Consider the following 10066-nt stretch of genomic DNA (forward strand, 5'->3'; position numbering starts at 1 on the left):
TTGCTTGTCTGTATGTTTGCATTGCTGTGATCCATTCCTTATCATAGGATGTTGACAACTGAGTGAACTGAAGGATTGAGGCAGAGGGCTACTAGAATTACATGAAGTGTCTACAAAAGCCTTACTTTACACATCAGCCACTTGTGGATATCCAGACTGGATAAGCGCAGGCTGGCCAAACCCCTGTCCCAAGTGAGGAGGGCACAGTAAAGGGAGGGGCCTTTTTTGGACTCATCACCTCTGATCTCTTCTGTTCGGCCTTTACCAAAGGCCTACAGTGCTCGGAGAGAAACTCTCTCACACTCACACACACACACACACACACACACACACACACACACACACACTGCCACACACACACACACACACACACACACACACACACACACACACACACACACACACACACACACACACACACACACACACACACGCAACACACACACTCACACACACACACACACACACACACACACACACACACACACACACACACACACACACACACACACACACACACACACACACACCATCCTTCTCCTTTTCTTTCGTGGCTTCTCTTTGTTTCCGCGCTGCTCCAGTGCGCTGGTTGACCACAGCAAGGCGGAGAGGCCATGGGGAGAGATCATTCATCTTGATGGACACTTGGCTTTCTGATGAGCCAAGATGTTATTCATGCATAGCCACACACACACACAGAGAGAGAGAGACGGACTGAGAAATATTAGCTGGCAGTAGGGCGGGGCCTTGGGCACTTAGAGGGCTCAGTGGAAGTGGAAGCGATGTTCGCACGGAATCCTGCGTCGAGCCGAGAGCTTGACGGATTCGCGGTGGTCTGGCAGAGTGGCAGAGTGCTCGGGTGGAGGAGCGCTTGTGGTTCACATCAACCCGACCCCCCTTCTACAACCACCCACTCACCCTCGTCTGCCCCCCCCTTCCCCATCCCCCCCTCCCTTTGCTTCTCCCCATCCCCCTTCCCTTTCTTCTCCCAGGGCCTGCTACCCCACTCCTCTCCACAGATGGGCAGGCCGTGGGCCTGATGAAGGGGGAATCAGCGAGCAGGAAATTGAAACAGCATCCAGGGAGAGGAGATGTGCAATGTGGTCCCGGGGATATTGCCACGGTTACGCTTGGGCTCCGAGTGGTGAGTGACGAGTGGTCCGGAGGAGAGCCGAGTGTGAGTGTGTGTAATGGGCCCTTACTGAGGCTGCTGGGGAGGGTGTGTCTGCTATACGGTCTCCTGATTTGGAGCCGTTGCCACAATACATCTCAGGAGGCCCATTTATAGTTTTGGTGTGGAGAGCCTTTTACATCCCATAGCTTTTATTATTTTTGTGTGTTTTTTTCCCATCACTGCCATCAGTTCTAAATCACCATATGAGTGTTTCTGTCGCTGATACTGTTCTGTTTCAGCCTGTTGGAGTCTATGTTAGTAGCAACTGGGTGAAGCATATACAGTAGAGCGTGTCAGTGTGTGTGTGTATATACACTGGGGGACTGTATGCTTGTTTTAGTGCTCTCTGACCTGACATGTAATAAACAATAAGTGCATATGAGATTAACCCTTTTCTTACTGCATCACTGCACTAGGCTTTCTTTGGGCATGAGTTCAAACGAGCTCCATCTTTATGCACCAATGACTGAACATGTGGAAGCGGAGAAACAGCTGTGTGTGTGTGTGTGTGTGTGTGTGTGTGTGTGTGTGTGTGTGTGTGTTTCTGTTTCTGTTTATGCTTATGAGTGAAAAAAATAGATAGAGAGAAAGAAAGAAAGAAAGAAAGAAAGAAAGAAGTGGTGTATCAAGAAACCCGATGTTGTCTTTGTTCAGGGATTTATTTGGTTTTTTTTTATTTGTTGTGCTATGGATGCCCTCTGTTTGACCGTGTTCCATTTAGAGATTCACATAAACTGTTGACATATTAGGAAAAGGGAGAAGATATTAGACTTTGGACTTGGACTTTTGGACTTGGACTTGGACTTTTCTAGGCTTACAAATGCATATTGGATTATAGTGCATCTCTCACAGAGAGAGATTAGCACTGACTTATGGAGGTCTAGATCTCTCAACAGAAGTCTACTTGTTTGGGTCCAGTGGCTACATTTGAAGCACTTGAAACGAATAAGCATCCATATTGCTTTTTTAAAACAACAATGTGTCCAAAAGGCAAATTAAAGCCTTTTTTGTTACATTGTCTAATTGACCAATACCACACAAAGTGATCAATTATAATGACTAACCCCAAACAAAATGCTCCCAGACCTAGCACTTTCCTCTGTGTCTGGTCTATTTCCATTCTAAATACTGTTAGTAATGTGAGTGGACTTGTAAACACAGTCGAAAACAATTACTCTGAAACAGAGCACCCCTGTTTCATCCTCTCCGCACATCTATAAATCAAAATCCTTCAGTACCTGCAGTCAGCAAGGTAAAAAACCCCTACAGGGCTGGATTAAATATATACACAATGAGGTTTCTTTTATAAATGTATTGAGCATACAGGTTTGACATTTGTTTTTTCCCTGGTTTAATGTTGAAAGTGCAAAGTGCACTTTAAGTGCAAAACACATATAAAATGTGATATTCTTTACATTAACAAGCCATTTATTTCTGTAAACAGAAGGTAAGGTAAACATTGACTGTACAGGGAATTTTGAGTGTGTCCAAAATACAGCACAAACCCTATATAGTATATATTGTACATATACTGTGTGCCATACACCTGATGAGCTCTTTACCAGCTGTCAATCAAATGCACAGTGCCCTGACTCGGCAAATTCACTCCCTGAAGACCTGCCTCACTTACCACCCATCAGTAATTCCCTGAATAATTCATATGAGGCGGGACGGTGATGCCTGAGCTATTTTGGACAACAGAGAGAACACCAGTCCCTTCACTTTGCCCTTTGCATTTTTCATGGCCTCTGATTTTTCTATATATACAGCGGCACTATATATAAATGCCTATTCTTCCCCCTGCGCGCGGAACAATGCAGCCTCGGCTCTTAGAGCACATTAGATAGGTTGTGCCCAGGACGAGTACGAACAATAACACACAAGACCCTGAATAAAAGCCTTTCAGGGACCAGCATGAAATCTTAAACACCTCTTCTGCACATTTCTGTTGTTTGAAAGGAAGAATGTTGGGGATGGGGATGGGGGGACAGGAATAGGGGTTGAGAAGTGAGTTTAGCCAGAGCAACAGCACCTCTAAAGATGTGCCAAGAGTTTTTTCCCCCTCTTCCCCTCCTGCTGCTGTGGAGGGACGCAGCAGTACAGTATGTGATGGGAAGCAAGAGCGTAGAGTGAAAAGAGCACACAGTGTCCAGCAGGTCTGTGACAGGTGTGGAAGCCAAAGCCTTGTCACGGACACACTCGTGCGTGTTGTGTGGCTTTAGGGACGGACCTCGTGCATGCTGTTGTTTCTGCACTGCAGACAGGAAGTGATGAAGTTATTCCAGCCAGCGTCACCATTACCGCCGGCAACAGGGCCATCTGATGTTTATGTACGTTCCCGCTGCAGTCCAACCACACAGCTGAACGGCACATTTCAGGACGTTATTTCTGGACTGGTTTACGATTACTCAAGGTTCTGGAAGTGGACTACGTCCATTCCTTCTTTCATTTTGGATGGACATGAAAACAGCTTCCAACCTCCAAGTTTATAATCAGAAGGGAAAAGGAAGTTCGATGACAGTTTTAGCTGTTCTTCTGAATACCAAGGTCTCTTTGTGCCAATCTAGTAGCATATATATATATATATCCGTGTGTGTCTGTGAATTGAACAGCATGAACATGTCACTATCAAACACACACACACACACACACACATCAGTACCCCCCGCCTCCAATAAAAACAAGAAAAGGGTGTACTTGTCTGCATGAATGCATATGTATGTTGAATGTAGAAGTATTTTCTCTGTGTGAAGGCAAATGTGTACTATGAGTAGTGTGTGTGTGTGTGTGTGTGTGTGTGTGTGTGTGTGTGTGTGTGTGTGTGTGTGTATGTGTGTGCCTGTGTGTGTGTGTTGGCATGTCCTGAAGGGCATTTCTGGCCCAGTGCATGGGGACTTTCTACAAAGGATTGCTGGGTGGTTTGTATCATCATTTTGGTGGTGGAGAATTTCAATACCCGAGTTTTTCAATGGGAGGGAGGGGAAGACTAAACAAATCACCTCTCCAGAATCAAATCACCAAGGAGACCCAGAACACAGCAGGCGATCCTGTGTCATTTTCTTCTCCGAGCCTTAAGTAGGAAGGGCACTCACTGTGGTCTTCAAACATTATTTTAGGAACTGTTTCTGTCACCTCTCGAGAGGCGGCGGAGAGCATTCCAGGCCGAGTCTCCTTGGGCATCTGACGGATGACAGCTGAGCAGATGTGCGGGTTTGACACTTTGACCGCAACATGTGTTGTCATTCCCTCTGCATAACACACAGAGAAACAGGGATAAACTGACACTGTTAGTAGCCTAGTAATCAGACAGGGGCAAAACGGTCACCTACAATGTTAAAGGGATTGTGTGCTTTTGGTTATGTAGTTATCTCTTTTCTCTCTCTCTCTACCCCCCTCTATCCTTTCAGTGGCAGAACACCACAGCTGAAACAGTTTTCTATGTTAGTCAGAAAAACAGTCAGTTCGGCTCAATGAACTAAGTTCTCCTTTTAACAGACGACGATGGTATTTTTCCATTAGTGTGGATGTGTATCTAATGTGCAGATGTTCATCTGAAGAAGAAAACATACACACCCACCACACACACACACACACTTCACATTTAAACAAGGCCACTGCAGGGAGATCTAGCATTCATCCCTAGTTAAACTTCACTCTAGGATCAGAGAGCGAGAAAGAGAGTGGGCCAGAGAGAGAGAGAGAGAGAAAGAGAGAGTGATCTGAGGAACAATTCATATATGTATGCACTATGGCACTAATTAGTAAGAATGCGATAACAAATGCATGATCAAAGATTCATTTGTGTATTGATGTGTAGATACTATACCCATGTTGGATAAAATAATGAGGATTATCCAAGCAGGATTGAATCAATTCTCTCTCTCTCTCTCTCTTTGTGGTTATATGTAAATCTCTACCTATATGTCTGTGTGTTTTCTCTGTTAATGAACGAGCCTTTATAATCATAGGCAAGACTGGAGAAGAACTGAGGGATGTCTTATGCTGAAAAATACTTACAGAAAAAGGCTCAAAGAATTTGGGGGAATAACCTCATGTGTCATGCTTGAGCTGCACCAGCGCACCGCAAAGGCCAGATCCTTTCAAGAACTTCCCTTTTTCCCTGAGCAAATATTCCCCTCTTCCAAGTGGGCTGTGGTAAGGCGAGGCTACATTCCTGCATCTGAGAGAACGGGAGAGAGGGACTTAGATGGAGAGGGAGAGAGAGAGAGAGGGATGAGGAATGAAGGGAGAGAGAAGAACTTACTGGAGAAAACGCAGAGAGTGGGAATTGGTACATAGAGGGGGTGGGGGGGTGGGGGGATTTTGCATTAATTCCAACCACAGTGTTGACTTTTCAGGCATAGAGGGCAACTGCTCAACTCTGGGGTTAAATGAATGAACAAATCTTGCTCTCTGCATTTATAGCAGGTCCTTAAGTTTAATAAAGCATAATGCACTTAACTATCGGACAGAGTGCTTCTAAATGACAGGCAGCAATATATTCCCAACCAAAGGATCTGCTGTCTTGAGGGGGCACAGAGGCTGTCTCAGGTAACGCACCTAACTCGGAGGTTTAGCAGCTGTTTGTTATCAGGGGCAGTAAAAAATCTGAAGCAAAAACACGTGTTTGCCACTGATAGCCTTGAAAAATGGACTGCAAAATACTTCAGTCTTTCAGTGAAAGAAGACTTCATCAGTGTTTCAGTGCCATCTTCAGTCTGATAATGTTCGGATTGGGCATGCTGCTTTCAAACTCTTGTTTGCAAGGATTAAATGCATACCTACAAGGCTACATGTGGTTTTGAAAAGCTCTTTATGGGGAAAAGAAATACAAAGAAGGAATAATCACACACACACACACACACACACACACACACACACACACACACACACACACACACACACACCTCATATTGAATTTGTGCATTCATATTTGATTTTTCCAAGCTGAAGTCTGACAGAATAATGAATGCCTCAGAATGCTAACAGCACTTTTCTATCTATACCATATATTTGGTTTAACTTGTGCTATTCCTACATGTTTTTAGGCATGTAAGCCCTTTTGTTATTATGGCTTGAACTTTGAAGAAGGGGAACCAAAGAATGTCCTCTCCCTTGTGTAAACTTCTTGAGATTATGTGTGTGTGTGTGTGTGTGTGTGTGTGTGTGTGTGTGTGTGTGTGTGTGTGTGTGTGTGTGTGTGTGTGTGTGTGTGTGTGTGTGTGTGTGTGTGTGTGTGTGTGTGTGTGTGTGTGTGTGTGTGTGTGTGTGTGTGTGTGTGTTTGCCACTGAAAGCTTTCATAGGCTTTTTTTTCTCGGTCTGAGAGGTCAGACAGGTGTTTATCACTGAGCATTAGTGCTCAGGGCTCTTTGCTTGTATGTGTGTACGTGTGTATGTGTGTGTGTGTGTGTGTGTGTGTGTGTGTGTGTGTGTGTGTGTGTGTGTGTGTGTGTGTGTGTGTGTGTGTGTGTGTGTGTATGGGTGGAGACCATCTCTGCAGCAGGGACAGCTCTGCTCCACCAGAAAGGCATTCAGCCCTGCTGCTGCACAACGCACACAGCACAGTCTACTGAGTCACACTTTCCAACAACCCCCCCCCCCCACTCCCACTCCCCCACCCCAGGCCGTGAGTCATCTCCCTGGACTCCTGGACTGTCTCAAAACCGCTGAGGTACACAGACCAGTAATGAACCAATAATTATCACAAATACTCTACCACCAGCCCATCACTGTTCTAATGAGTTGGAATACCTGTATCTGGTTTGGCCAGACCTCTCGGACACCCTGAGGGAGTGTATAGCGGACAGCTTAGAGAGCTCCTGATTGGTGGGTCCACTGTGGAGAGCTTGAGGAGGTGTGTGGGCCCCCCCTGGGCCGGCTCTGGAGGGGTGGTCACTCACGTCACGTTGAGTGGACAAGATTCAGCCGCACTGCAGACTGAGGAATGTGAGCAGTGATAGAGTCCACCCCAGCAGGGCGGGAAAGCCTGACATGCCTCGCCATAGCTCAGAAACACATGTGCAAACATTCATCAACATACTTTTCATGTCTCTCCAAGGGTATGCATCACCACTTACAGCATGAACATACACGACTGTGCTGATTTCAGATCAGTATAGAAAATGAATGTATAGATCTTATATGGTTCCCCTTAGTTATTACTGACACCATAAAAACAGATGCTATGAAAGCAGTTCATAGCATGTTCCAGACAAGATGTTGCGTAACGGTAAGGAGATGTATATTTGATGCCCGTGTGCTTGCCTAGGGCGGTAGCTGCCCTATTCCAGGCATGCGTAATGTCGACACCGCAGAACTCCCGCTGAAGACAAGCACACATTATTTCCATAGTCTGTCGACACATCGCTCTGTGCTTGATTCTGTCCTGATTGCTGTTGTGCATAATCTTGGCCAACATACTTAACTCGACTTTTCAATCCTGTCATTCATGGCCCGGGAGATGAATTGTCCCCTTTCCGAGGTAATGACTACAAAAATAAAAGAATGCAGACAGCAGACCCGTGTGACGGTAAACAATTTGTCAGTTGCAATCAGTCTCTCCGCACACAGTACGTGCACGTCAGCCCTAAGGCCAAACCCTTGTATGACCACATTGCATTGGACACACAAACAACTTTTTTCCCCTCCTAATGTTTTCTGTTTCGTTTCAGAGGGCCCGGGCCCATGGGCACAGACCGTAGAGAAAGCCCAGACTGGACCGTTAATCCCTCTGAGGTACCATCAGATGATTTATTATGAGTCTGACTTGGTGCATTCTGTTGCATTCTTCTGCCTCATAAGTCAGCGCTCCCATATGAAGCATGCCCTAATGTTGTGCCAATGGTGTATGACTGACAAAGCTATGCCTTGCTCTCGACCTTTGACCTAGACAGTGGTAACAAGAATCCTGGGGGAAATACAGCTCGGTTTTCCTTGGCATTCTGCCTCATGGGAACCATCCACAATGTGAGTAGCTTCTGATACCACAGGGGAGAACAGGACGAAGCCAAAGCCGTCATGACAGTGATTAGATTTCATACATGTAACGTGACCCTTTCCATTCAGGACTATATACACTCAGCTATTAAAAGCAAGTGATTCTACAATTTAGGAAAATAATTGTAGAAAATGTCTTATATAGCCAATCGATCACAGTTGAATCTTCTGCTATGCTATAATGCGTTTCAGTTAAACTCAGCTGGTGATGAAGCCATCGGGAGTTTCTCTGGGTGCACTCGTGTAAACATTGGTGCTTCTTAGTTTAAGCAGTTGCCAAACATACCAACAGACTTTCTTTGCCTCAGGCACTGAGTGAGCCAGGACCACTGCTGCATGTGAAGACTGAGCATGTTTTCAACTTTGTTGACCTCCCTGAGAATTACTCTGCGCCGAGAAAGCTTTTAGAAGAGTGAAGGGAACAACACCCGCCATTGTGAATATTTCACCCTAAAAAGCACAACGTAGCAGAAGGGGAGAGCATAATGTAGCAGAGGGGGAGAGCACAAATTAAGAACCATTGCAATTCACACAGGTCCCAGAGCAAAGAGGGGGCCACATACTGTATACTATGCACCAGGCACCGTGTGTGTGTGTTTGTGTGTGTGTGTGTGCGTGTGTGCATGTGTGTTTGTGTTTGTGTGTATGTGCGTGTGTGTATATGCATGTGTGTTTGTGTGTATGGTACTGTATGTGTGTACTGTATGTGAGGGCTGAGTACCATGAGGTGCAATATAGATTTATTGTTAGTTTCACAGAAGACAAATGTTTGTATGTGTGTGTGAGAGAGGGAGAGTGACAGATAGACAGAGATAGAGAGAAATGGACCTAGAAAGAAAGAGTGATGTGTGTGTGTGTGTGTGTGTGTGCCTTCCTCTGTATGCAGGGTGAACAGGGTTGTTGTAAGCAATAGTCTGAATCATTGATGGCTAGAGAGATGGGAGATACTGCTCATTCTAAAAGCCAATTGATTTTTTCCCTGGGGCACATCTGTGGGTGTCTCCGTTCATAGCGGAGAGGATGTGATGGGGAAACTTCTGCAGCAAGGCACCCAGGCCGAAAGTACGAGACTGAAACAGACCGAGAACCATCTATCCACCGGTCCCTCACTTTGGCCTCGAGGAACAGGTGATACATTTCTCCAGATTTTCTCTGTTTACTCAGTATTGGCTGAGATTTATTTCAGTGTCTGTGTATGTGTTTGTGTGTGCGTGTGTGTGTGTGTGTGTGTGCGTGTATGTTTGACCATTGTAAGATAACACAGATGCTTCTCTGTAAGTAAAAGTTTGCCAAATTAAAACTCACACTGCACCATCTGCCCTGATCACCCAACTGCATAATCTCGTATAAACACATCTAGCTGGCATAGTGCTGATATTCCTTTCTAGCTTAGCCTATCCAGTGCTTTTGCCAGACAGACACCATCCAATCAGAATCAGATGTGATGAACTGTGAACAGAAACCTCCTTCAACATAAACCTCACACAGACTGCCGTGTTGGAATTGGGCAAACGTTGTTGTTTATTCACCGTACTGATTAGAAAGGAGCTAGGTCATGCTGGGGGAAGACCTCAGCCAAAGGAAAAAAATAGTTCACTTGTAATCATTTAATCATTATGACCGCCGCTATCGAAGCGGTCATATAGGGATTGTCAAAGTTTTTTTTTTTTTTTTTTTTTTTTCCCGTCATCTACTTCCTGAGTAGAAATGGAATGGAATCTAACCCCCCCGGTAAAAAATGAAAATGCAATATTATTCTGCTTTAATCGCCCCTATCTTCAGTTAAGATGTTCAGAACTGCACCAAATTTTATGTGTATGATTGACCTGGCATTCTCTGGGGGTATGCCAAGTTTTGTAGAATTTCATCCATGGGGGGGTCAAAAAAAAATTAGG

The sequence above is a fragment of the Alosa alosa genome, chromosome 17 (genome assembly GCF_017589495.1).
Source record: "Alosa alosa isolate M-15738 ecotype Scorff River chromosome 17, AALO_Geno_1.1, whole genome shotgun sequence".
Classification (NCBI taxonomy): domain Eukaryota; kingdom Metazoa; phylum Chordata; class Actinopteri; order Clupeiformes; family Clupeidae; genus Alosa; species Alosa alosa.